Genomic DNA, 11882 nt, shown 5'->3' with positions numbered 1-11882 from the left:
GGTTTCAAAGGCCTCATCAGCTGCATCTGTCCAAACAAAGTTATATGTCTTCTTGGGCAGCTGGTAAAGGGGGATGGCCTTCTCACCAAGGCGACTTATGAAACGGCTCAATGCCGCAATGTGACCCACCATGCGTTGGACCCGGTTGATATTAGCAAGCTTGCCAAGTAAATTTATTGCCTTGATTTTGTCCGGCTTAACATCAATACCTCTTTCAGACACCAAGAAACCCAATAACTTGCCCGCAGGAACACCAAAAACACACTTGGCCGGGTTAAGCTTCATCTGGTAATGTAACTCTTTCTATTGCGGTGTGTTTGTTGGGATCCGATGAATTGTGAGTTTATGATCAGATATATAAAAACATATTCATGCTTGATTATTATAGCCTCATAGTTCTTCTTGGATATTTGGTTTTTGTCTGGCCAACTTGATCTTTTATCTTGCAACGGGAAGAGGTGTTTTGTGATGGGTTCGATGTTGCGTTGCTCAATCTCGGTGACAGAAAAAGACATTACACGCATATATCATTGCTATCAAGGATAAAATGATAGGGTCTATTCCTACAAGAATAGATCTTGTCTACATCATGTCATTGTTCTTAAGGCATTACTCTGTTTCTCCATGAACTCAATACACTAGATGCATGCTGGATAGCGGTCGATGTGTGGAGTAATAGAAGTAGATGCAGGCAGAAGTCGGTCTACTTGTCTTTGATGTGATGCCTATATACATGATCATTGTCTTGAATATCTTCATAATTATTTTCTCTTCCAACAATTGCCCAACAGTAATTTCTCTATCCATCGTTTGCTATTTTCTCGAGAGAAGACACTAGTGAAACCTACGCCCCCGGGTCTACTTCACATCATCTATTTGCAATCTCTACTTTGCTATTTGTGTTTCTACTTTTATTTGCTTTTTTGTTTTCAGATCTATATTATCAAAAAAACCAAAAATACCTTGATGCGTTCTATTTGCTATCACTCATTTGCATCTATCAATCTATCCTTACTTTACCCACGAGGGATTAACAATCCCCCCACGTGTTGGGTTGTGAGGATTTGTTATTTGTGTGCAGGTGCTGCTTACATAGTCTTGTGGATCTTCCTACTAGATTGATACCTTGGTTTCTTAACCGAGGGAAATACTTGTCGTTGTTGTGCTACATCACCCTTTTAGCTTGGAGGGAAACCAACGCATCAACGAGACTAAGCAGGGTTGTGTGCATTGCCCGAGTCTTTACCTGCTTCATCCGGTGCTCCTACAAGTGAATATGGGCGATGAACTTTGGGAATGAGAGGTTCCAGCATCAAGGTGAGGTTGGCCGCAATGATGCAAAGTCCTCGCTGAGCCTGATGATGAGCGTGTTGAGAAAAAGAGCGTCGTCGATTTTTGCACCAATGTCATGAAACTCGTCGAAAAGTGTCTTGAGGTGGTGGCAGTAATCATTGATGGATGTATCATCTTGATGACACCCAAAAAGTTCTTGTTGCAGAAAGACGTGATGTTGAGACGATTGTCGGTGAAGAGTCCATTGAGCTTAGTCCACACGGCGCTGATACGTCCCAAACGTATCTATAATTTCTGCTTGTTCCATGATCTTTTGGGTAACATTGTTATATGTTTTGCTACACTTTTATATCATTTTACACATATTTGGACTAACCTACTAACTTAGTGCACCCAGTGCCAGTTTCTGTCTGCTGATGTCTATTTTGCAGGGGCTTTTACCCAATTTTCCGAAGCCCGAAAAATCCTGAGAAAAATATATAAAAATCAGTGTACTGGAAGCTTCCAGATCACCGAAGATGGGCCATAGGGGGTCCAGGGGCCGTCCAAGCGACCTCGTGGCGCGGCTTACCCCTTGGTCGCGCCCACAGGCCTCCTGGGTGGGTCCCACGCCCTCCGATGCCCTTCTTTCGCCTATATTTACCCCTTGACGAGGAAAACCATATACGGGATCCAGAATCGCGAATTTCTCCATCGTTCCGCTGCCGCAGCGCTTCCGAGATCTGGAGCGTCAGGAGACCTCTTCCCGGCACCCTGTCGGAGGGAGGATTGACCTTCGGGACCTTCTCCATCGCCATGGACGCTTTCCGGACCTGTCATGAGTGTTCCTCCTTGGACCATGAGACCATGACCAGTAGCTATGTGATGTCTTCTTTCCAATCTTGTGCTTCAATGGTTAGTCCTTGTGAGCTGCCCTACATGATCAAGGCATCTATGTAATTCTCTTGCTATTGCTATGCTCGGTTTGTTGGGATCCGATGGATTATGAGATTATGTTTAGATTGTTATGAGTTATATATTTGATTATCCTTTTATATTATGTTCCTTAGTGATTCATGCATGTTCCCCGTTGCTATTTATTGCTTTGGCCGAGTAGTAGATTGTAACTCCAAGAGGGAACGTTATGCATGATTGTGGGTTCATGCCCCTCGATGTCTATCTTGAGTGACAAAAACATGAGACTAGGGGATGTGTTTTTGCCACCAAGGAGAAAACAACGGTGCTTGTGACCAGAGTTGCAAGGATTATTTACCTTACGCATAGTTCGTTAATGTAGTTGACCGTTGCTTTGAGTTTACACTTTGGGTGGGGCTCGCAACTTATTACCGGCGAGATGTTCTGGATAGATATCTCAAGGTGGATGATTAGTAAGTATATGTTGATGAATAAACGGTCTACTTGTCTTGGTGTACTGCCCATTACTATTGAACCTCTAACTACCAAGTAGCATAATTAGCATTGTGGTGCGTTCATAATTCTGTCAATTACCCAACTGTAATTTGTTTATCCAAGCATAATTGTTTATCGTCTTTTGGGAGAGACATATCACTAGTGAACATCATGTGACTCTAGTCCATATCACCATCATTGTTTACACCTCCATTATTTACTGCTTTCATTTACTTTTCCGTTGCAATCACTATTACTATCCGCACTTGTGTTTTGATCCTTTGCAAACTACAAGGCGAGAGAGATTGAAAACCTCTCTGTACTCGTTGGGAGAAAATTTATTTGTGTGTGTGTGCAGGTCCACGTCTTCTGCTAGACAGGGGCAGCGGACACCTACTTGTTGATTCTAGGAGTCCTTCTGGTTCGATAAACCTTACAGTCTTCATGTGAGGGAAAACCTGTTGCTGACTACATATCAACCTTCCACTTGGGGTAACCAACAAGGAGCGAGAAGTATATACATCATCTCGTCATCAAGCAAAGTTTTCTGGCACCGTTGCCAGGGACTCCAATCTTCAAGATAGGGGAGTTGCACGCTATCTTTTACCTTTGCTTTTTAGTCTTGTTAGTTTGCTTTCTAGTTTTTGCTTTAGAGTCTTATACCAAAAACCATAAAAAATAGTTACTTTGCTTTTAGGTGTCAAGCATGTTAGGATTTGTTGCTTTGAGGAAATCTGAGGTCCTAGATTTCCTTCAAAGGGTTGGAGAAGATGTGAAGAAAGCTTGGGATAGAATTTCTGAAGCACATAAAAGAATTATGCCTTGGATCCCTATCAAAATTGTGCTTAGAAATTTTTATCATGGTCTTTTTAGGTGGTGTCAACACTCTCTTGATATTAAAGCTGAAGGAATTTTTTTAGAGTGTGATGAGGCTAGAACTCTTGATATTATACATGGTCTACCTAATTACTTTGTTTATGATCATGGATTTGACACTATTATAGATAAACTTGCTATCATTGAAAGAAGAATAGATGCTCTAGACCTGAGAGAAAGAGAGAAACCCATGGTTGATAAGAAAATAATTTTGAAAATAGATGATGACTGGGAGCCTTTTGTTAGAATTAGCATCTCTAACCAAGATTTCCTTGCTTATTGTGATATTGGATCCATGGTCTCTACAATGCCAAAAGTTATTTATGATTCTCTCTGGTTAGACATGGACAATTTTTCATCTTATCATGAACATGCTAATGGGGATATTACTGAAATCCAGGGAAAGGTAAAAGATGTCCAGGTTACATTCTCTAAAAGGAGTGCAACGATTGATTTCTTCGTCATGAAGCCAAACCAAGGAAACATAGTTCTTGGAAGGGACTTCCTCCGAGCCATGAAAGGCTTCATTGATATAGGTAAAGGACACATACGCTTACGTGGGAAAGCAAAAGGTACGTACCCATCCCTAGGAAAAATAAGGATGAACTTGTTGATGATCCATTTGAAGGTTTTAATGACTCCGATGACCTCGGAGAATTTTGATCCTCCTTTTTGCATTATGCCTAGCTCAAAGGCATAAAAGAAAGCGCTTGTTGGGAGGCAACCCAATTTGTTTTTTACTTTTAGTTTTAGTGGTCTTGATGCTTGTTACTGCTGTAGCAACATCATTGTATCTTTATTTTTAATATTTGTGCCAAGTTATAGCCTCCGATTGCAAGAAAGTTTAAAAATTGTGACATGTTGTCCAGAAATAGATTCTGTCTGCTTGACGGAAAAATTCGCCAAAAATCACCAGATCATCTTTTTGATCTGAATTGTTTTGACAGCTTGCTCTATATAATTGCCTTTCTGGCATCTGTTCTGAGTTTTTTGATTTGAGTTGCAGAAGTGCCCCGAATAAATTAATTTAAATTAATTACTACCTGCTGTTCTGTTTATCACAAATTCTGCCACGTTTTGCGTTTTCATCATTTTGCAAATCCTAAGCTTACTTTTTATTTGCAAAAACCTTTTGGCAATCATGAAAAATAGTAGCTATTCATGAAAATCTTTAATTCCAGTAGGTAATAAATTATTTTATTAAGGGTACTAACCACTCTAATCAGCTTAAGATGAATTTCGTATGAAGGGAGTTTTCAAGTATGCGATGGGAGATGATGAAAGAAGATATAGGAGTGTCAAGCGCTCAAGCTTGGGGATGCCCCCATGCACCCCAATAAATATTCAAGGAGACTCAAGCGTCTAAGGTTGAGGATGCCCCGTGCATCCCTTTCTCTATCAACAATCATCAGTTCGTCCATCTCCATGCTATATTTTTATCACTTCATATGTTATGTGCTATGCTTGGAGCATCCCGCTATTTACTTTTTAGTTTATTTTAGTTTTGCTTGTTGTTCATAACAAGTCGGAACCTAGCCTACCTTGTTTGGGAGAGAAACACGCTCCATTCCACTCTAGAACACAACATAGGTTTTCATGCTTATCTTTTTTGTGTGTTCTTTATCTTTCCATAGCTTCTCTCATGCTTAGCTCTTAGTTTTCATGATTATATTTTTAAGAGCTTTTTATTTAGGTTGCTTTTGGAACTCTCTTGAGTTATCATGCTTATCTTGTTTAGAGAGTTGGCTCGTTGCACTGAGTTGTGTGTCTTGCATGAGTAGGTAATTGAGATTGCTATTTAAGTATAGTAGTAACTTGCAATAGTGTTGAGGTATTGATTTGAGTAATGTTTGGACTATTGGTGCCAAGAGCTTAAGCCTATTAGTGATAGGTCTCGTATTTTGGGAAATTTGTGTGTTGTTCAAAAACCAAAAATTATTTGAGAACTCTAGCTACTAAATTGATCGCTAACCTCTGGAGGGGTTGGAATATATAGAGTACCCTCACGTTACCATGAGTCGAGGATGCGCAAGGATAACCAAACCCCCAAACACTCCTCCTCGGGTACTTGTCTCTTTGTGAATTTCCTAACTAGATAGAGAGTTACCAATAATAAGTGTATGAGTTCTTCGAACTAATGTCAGTATTCGATTGTTGGCACTTCCACCATCCATATTTTGCTAGCCTCTTCAGTACCGTGCATTGCCCTTTCTCATCTTGAGAGTTGGTGCAAACTTCGCCGGTGCATCCAAACTCATGACATGATACGCTCTGTCATACATAAGCCTCATTATATCTTTCCTCAAAACAGCCACCATATCTACCTATTAAGGCATTTCTGTAGCCTTTCCGAGATACATTGCCATGCAACATCCACCATCTCATGACTTGATCTTCATGTCATACATGTTTTTGCTTGCTTGTAGAGCCGCATGATAGTTGGGCCTTGCCCAAATTATTGCTACATGACGCGCTAGTATCATTGCATATCCTGCTACACTGGCAGAGGCATACATTTGCATACATCATGATAGTTTTCACTTGTCTTTATGTTGAGTACTTCTTATGAAGTGTGATGATCTTCTTTTTATTGTTGTAAAACATAGAGTGTTGCCCTTAAGTGAGGGAAAGATCCCAAAGAGGACAAAACAAAAGATCCCAAAGAGGACAAATGAGAGATAAATAGAAAGAGCCAGAGAGGCCACAAAAAAATAAAAGAAAGAGAAAAAGAAAAAAGAAACAAATGAAAAGAGAGAAGGAGGCAACACTAATATTCCATTTTAAAGAACCACACTCGTACTACATTGCTATATTTGTACTACATAGAGATTATCATTCATGCATAACTATGTGTGGACCCTTACAATATAGAACTTGGTTTGCATATTCCAATGATGAGCCTCCTCAAATGAGCTCTAGGTATTCATGAGTAAACAAGTTGGATGCACCCCCACTAGTTCCATTGGAGAGCTTACCTTAGCTCATATGTGCATCCGTTACATGGCAGTCCCTACTCCTCACATCATATTTATCATTTGGCTTTCTCTCACCTATGATTGTCCTCACTCATGTGAGCCTTTCACACCCTTTTTGTCTTCCTTCCCCGTAACTATTATATTTGGCATCCTAAGTGCCAACATATCTTGCTTGTGCTCATCCATTGCATGAGTGCTCAAAGTCGAAAGGGAGAGGATCATTTAGACTTGTGCCTGACAAGTGGTGTGGGGATGAGTCAAAATAAGATTCCGAAGGAGACCAAGTGTGAAATTTTAGTAGATTGAGTTCTCAATTAAAAAATATATTTTATGATCTCAACCCATCTCCCACTCCTTGCACGCAAACACCATTTGGAGACATTCGAGTCACGGACAGCGAGAGCTCTTGCACCTTTATGTTCTTACTTTGCTACTTTCAATACTAAATATAGACTCTTGCTTGTTATTATCTTGACTTGAATTGCATATCTTACTTGCTTTACTTTGAAGTTCTTATATGTGTGTTAGCATGTCACCACAGAAATTATTGTGTTATCATTTATCTACTCGAGGACGAGCATAAATTAAGCTTGGGGATGTTGATATGTCCCAAACGTATCTATAATTTCTGCTTGTTCCATGATCTTTTGGGTGACATTGTTATATGTTTTGCTACACTTCTATATCATTTTACACATATTTGTACTAACCTACTAACTCAGTGCACCCAATGCCAGTTTCTATTTGCTGATGTCTATTTTGCAAGGCTTTTACCCAATTTTCTGAAGCCCCAAAAATCCCGACAAAAATATATAAAAATCGGCGTACCGGAAGCTTCCAGATCACCGAAGATGGGCCAGAGGGGGGCCAGGGGCCGTCCAGGCGACCTCTTGGTGCGACCTACCCCCTGGCCACACCCACAGGCCGCCTGGGTGGGTCCCACGCCCTCTCGTGCCCTTCTTTCGCCTATATTTACCCCTTGACGAGGAAAACCCTATACGGGATCCAGAATCGCGAATTTCTCCATTGTTCCACCGCCGCAGCGCTTCCGAGATTGGGAGCGTCAGGAGACCTCTTACTGGAACCCTGCCGGAGGGAGGATTGACCTCGAGCAGCTTCTCCACCTCCATGGACGCTTCTCGAACCTGCCATGAGTAGTCCTCCTTGACCATGAGTCCATGACCAGTGGCTATGTGATGTCTTCTCTCCAATCTTGTGCTTCAATGGTTAGTCCTTGTGAGCTGCCCTACATGATCAAGGCATCTATGTAATTCTCTTGCTATTGCTATGCTCGGTTTGTTGGGATTCGATGGATTATGAGATTATGTTTAGATTGTTATGAGTTATATATTTGATTATCCTTTTATATTATGTTCCTTAGTGATTCATGCATGTTCTCCATTGCTATTTATTGCTTTGGCCGAGTAGTAGATTGTAACTCCAAGAGGGAACGCTATGCATTATTGTGGGTTCATGCCCTTCGATGTCTAGCTTGAGTGACAGAAACATGAGACTAGGGAATGTGTTGTTGCCACCAGGGAGAAAACAACAGTGCTTGTGACCACAATTGCAAGGATTATTTACCTTACGCATAGTTCATTAATGTAGTTGTCCGTTGCTTTGAGTTTACACTCTGGGTGGGGCTCGCAACTTAATACCGACGAGATGTTCTGGATAGATATCTCAAGGTGGATGATTAGTAAGTGATGCTGATGAATAAACGATCTACTTGTCTTGGCGTACTGCCCTTTACTATTGAACCTCTAACTATCAAGTAGCATAATTAGCATTGTGGTGCGTTCATAATTCTGTCAATTGCCCAACTGTAATTTGTTTATCCAAGCATAGTTGTTTATCGTCTTTTGGGAGAAAGACATCACTAGTGAACATCATGTGACTCCGGTCCATATCACCATCATTGTTTACACCTCCATCATTTACTGCTTTCATTTACTTTTCCGTTGCAATCACTATTACTATTCCGCTTGTGTTTTGATCCTTTGCAAACTACAAGGCCGGAGAGATTGACAACCTCTGTGTACTCGTTGGGAGCAAAGTTATTTGTGTGTGTGCAGGTCCACATCTTCTGCTAGACAGGGGCAACGGACACCTACTTGTTGATCCTAGGAGTCCTACTGGTTCGATAAACCTTACAGTCTCCATGTGAGGGAAAACTTGCTGGTGACTACATGTCAACCTTCCACTTGGGGTAACCAACGAGGAGCGAGAAGTATATACATCATCTCGTCATCAGGCGTGTGCATCATCACCATCACCCACGACCGTGTGAAACAAGTTCTTCAAGATGGTGAGATAAAACCACTATGAGTGTGGTGTCGATGTCGCTCCACTCAGGATCACCGCGCATGGCATGAGTCGACGAAGTCGTCGATATGATCAAGGAGATTGTACTCCCAAAACATGAGGAAGAAATAGGTCTTCCATGCATAGTACATGGAGTTGTGTTGGTCGAGACGAACGGGAACACGGTCGAAGATGTTCATGTCAAAGATGTTGATGGGATCGAGGTCGGAAAAAGGGTTTCTAGCACCGGAGAGGGTGGACGTGGATGACATGTCGACGACTAGAAGAGGTAGGGTTTGGGTAGCGCGGCGGTAGGGCAACAGAGGGAAGAAGGGAAGGGTGCAGCAGTGGCAAGTAGATGCAGCGACGGCGTGAAAGGTAGGGTGCGACGGAGGTGACACAACGATAGTAGGGTGCGACGGAGGCACGTGAGAGCGAAATCTGGGATTAGGTCACGGTAACTCATACCATGTAAAGAGTTGTGGAAATGCATGATACATTGATTGGTGTAATATGCTGTGTTTTACTCCCGTGTCCTTTTCTTGTTCTTACGTTTTTCCCTCTATATGTTATATCCTGCGAAGCGAATCAGCCTTTAGCCTTGTTAGATATATTTGGTGTACATGTATTTGGTAGTCTAGGATTTGTAATCGTCTCCTACCTTATCTCTAGGAGAGGCTTCTTTCCCTCCAAGTCTTGTACCCAATATATACTCGCCCATGAGGCTCAATAATATATCTATCACACTCAACAATTATTCCACCAATCCCTCTATTCCCTTTCAACATGGTATCTGCCCGCAAGTCCTTGACCTAGCCACCTCCGCCACTTTCACACCACGCGCCGCCCCCGGGGCGGTCGGCCTCCATGACCTCCGTTGGGGGCCGTGTCGCCCGTACCTAGGGTTCGTCCGCCGGTCGTGTTGACCGGCTGCCCTAGAGAGTCTTTTTCCCGATATCTTGATCCGTGTTTTCTCTCTTTTGTCGGTCTCTTAATCGACATTCTTCCTTTTTGGCTTTCCGATCTTAGATCGGGTTGCATCTCCCTCCGCCTCCGTCGACACCTGCATGCCTCTACTCCGACCTAGGTGCGACCAACCGGCCTCTACTTCGACCCGGCAACCTTGCGTGACGTGGCGGCCCGTCATGGCCATCGTCCGCGCATCTGCCTGCCCGCCAATTTACGCCGCCATCGCAGCCCCGCGCTGAACAGGACGCTTGCATCACCCACCTTCCGTCTTTGTCGCCACTCGTCGGCCGCCTTGGGAACGTCGGTTGCCTTAGGCCTGCTGGTTGCCGGCCCCCTCGTCGGCTGCCGGTCCTCCTGGCTGCCTTGGTCTCACCGGTTGACGGGCCTGCCGCTGCGCGGGCCTACCGGCTGCCTCAGGCTCCCTGACCCATCATCGGCCTCCTCTGGCATGTAGTTGTTGGGGAACGTAGTAAATTCAAAATTTTCCTACGCCATACAAGGATCTATCTATGGAGAGACCAACAATGAGCAAGAGGGAAGAGCATCTTCATACCTTTGAAGATCACTAAGCGGAAGCGTTACTAGAACGCGGTTGATGGAGTCGTACTCGCAGCGATTCAGATCAGGTGTGCTTCCGATCTACGTGCTGAATCACGACACCTCCGCGTTCAACACACGTGTAGCCCGGTGACGTCTCCAACACCTTGAACCAGCAAGGAGGGAGGAAAGGTTCAAGGAGAGCTCCGGCAGCACAACGGCGTGGTGGCGGTGGAGCTACGTGGAACTCCGGCAGGGCTTCGCCAAGCACCGCGGAGGACGAGGAAGAAGAGAGGTAGGGTTGCGCCGAGAGAGAGAGAGAGAGAGAGAGAGAGAGAGAGAGTTTGTGTCCCCAATCAGCCCCAAAAACCCCAGGTATTTATAGGAGGGAGGGAGGACGGTGCGCCACCTCTAGGGTTTCCACCCTAGGGGTGGTGGCAGCCCATCTGGGGCCAAGGGGGCGGCGGCCAGGGTGGAGAGGGGAGGGCGGCGCCCTAGGTGGGCCTTGGGCCCCCTTCAACGCCTAGGGTTTGCCCCCTCCACCTCCTTGTTGCGCCTTGGGCTGGGTGGGAGGCGCACCAACCCACCAAGGGACTGGTTCCCTCCCACACTTGTCCCATGTAGCCTCCCGGGGCCGGTGGCCCCTCCCGGTGGACCCCCGGAACCCTTCCGGTAGTTTCGGTACGTTACGGATGTCACCCGAAACAATTCTGGTGACCAAATCCTCACTTCCTATATATAATTATTTATCTCCGGAGCATTCCTGAGCTCCTCGTGACGCCCGGGATCTCATCCGGGACTCCGAACAACCTTCGGTAACCACGTACACTATTTCCCTATAACCCTAGCGTCATCGAACCTTAAGTGTGTAGACCCTACAGGTTCGGGAGACGTGCAGACATGACCGAGACATCTCTCCGGCCAATAACCAACAGCGGGGTCTGGATATCCATGTTGGTTCCCACACGTTCCATGATGACATCATCAGATGAACCATGATGTCAAGGATTCAATCAATCCCGTATGCAATTCCCTTTGTTTATCGGTATGATACTTGCCTGAGATTCGATCGTCGGTATCCCTATACCTTGTTCAATCTCGTTACCGGCAAGTCTCTTTACTCGTTCCATAGCACATCAACCCATGACTAACTCCTTAGTCACATTGAGCTCATTATGATGATGTTCTACCGAGTGGGCCGAGAGATACCTCTCCTCACACGGAGTGACAAATCCCGGTCTCGATTCGTACCAACTCAACAGATACTTTCGGAGATACCCGTAGTGCATCTTTATAGTCACCTAGTTACGTTGTGACGTTTGATACACCCAAAGCACTCCTACGGTATCCAGGAGTTGCACAATCTCACGGTCCAACGAAATGATACTTGACATTAGAAAAGCTCCAAAAGACGAACAACACGATCTAGTGTTATGCTTAGGATTGGGTCTTGTCCATCACATCATTCTCCTAATGATGTGATCCCGTTATCAACGACATCCAATGTCCATGATCAGGAAACCATGATCATCTGTTGAT

This window comes from Hordeum vulgare, chromosome 2H (genome assembly GCF_904849725.1).
Source record: "Hordeum vulgare subsp. vulgare chromosome 2H, MorexV3_pseudomolecules_assembly, whole genome shotgun sequence".
NCBI classification, from domain to species: domain Eukaryota; kingdom Viridiplantae; phylum Streptophyta; class Magnoliopsida; order Poales; family Poaceae; genus Hordeum; species Hordeum vulgare.
This window is presented reverse-complemented; position numbering follows the sequence as displayed.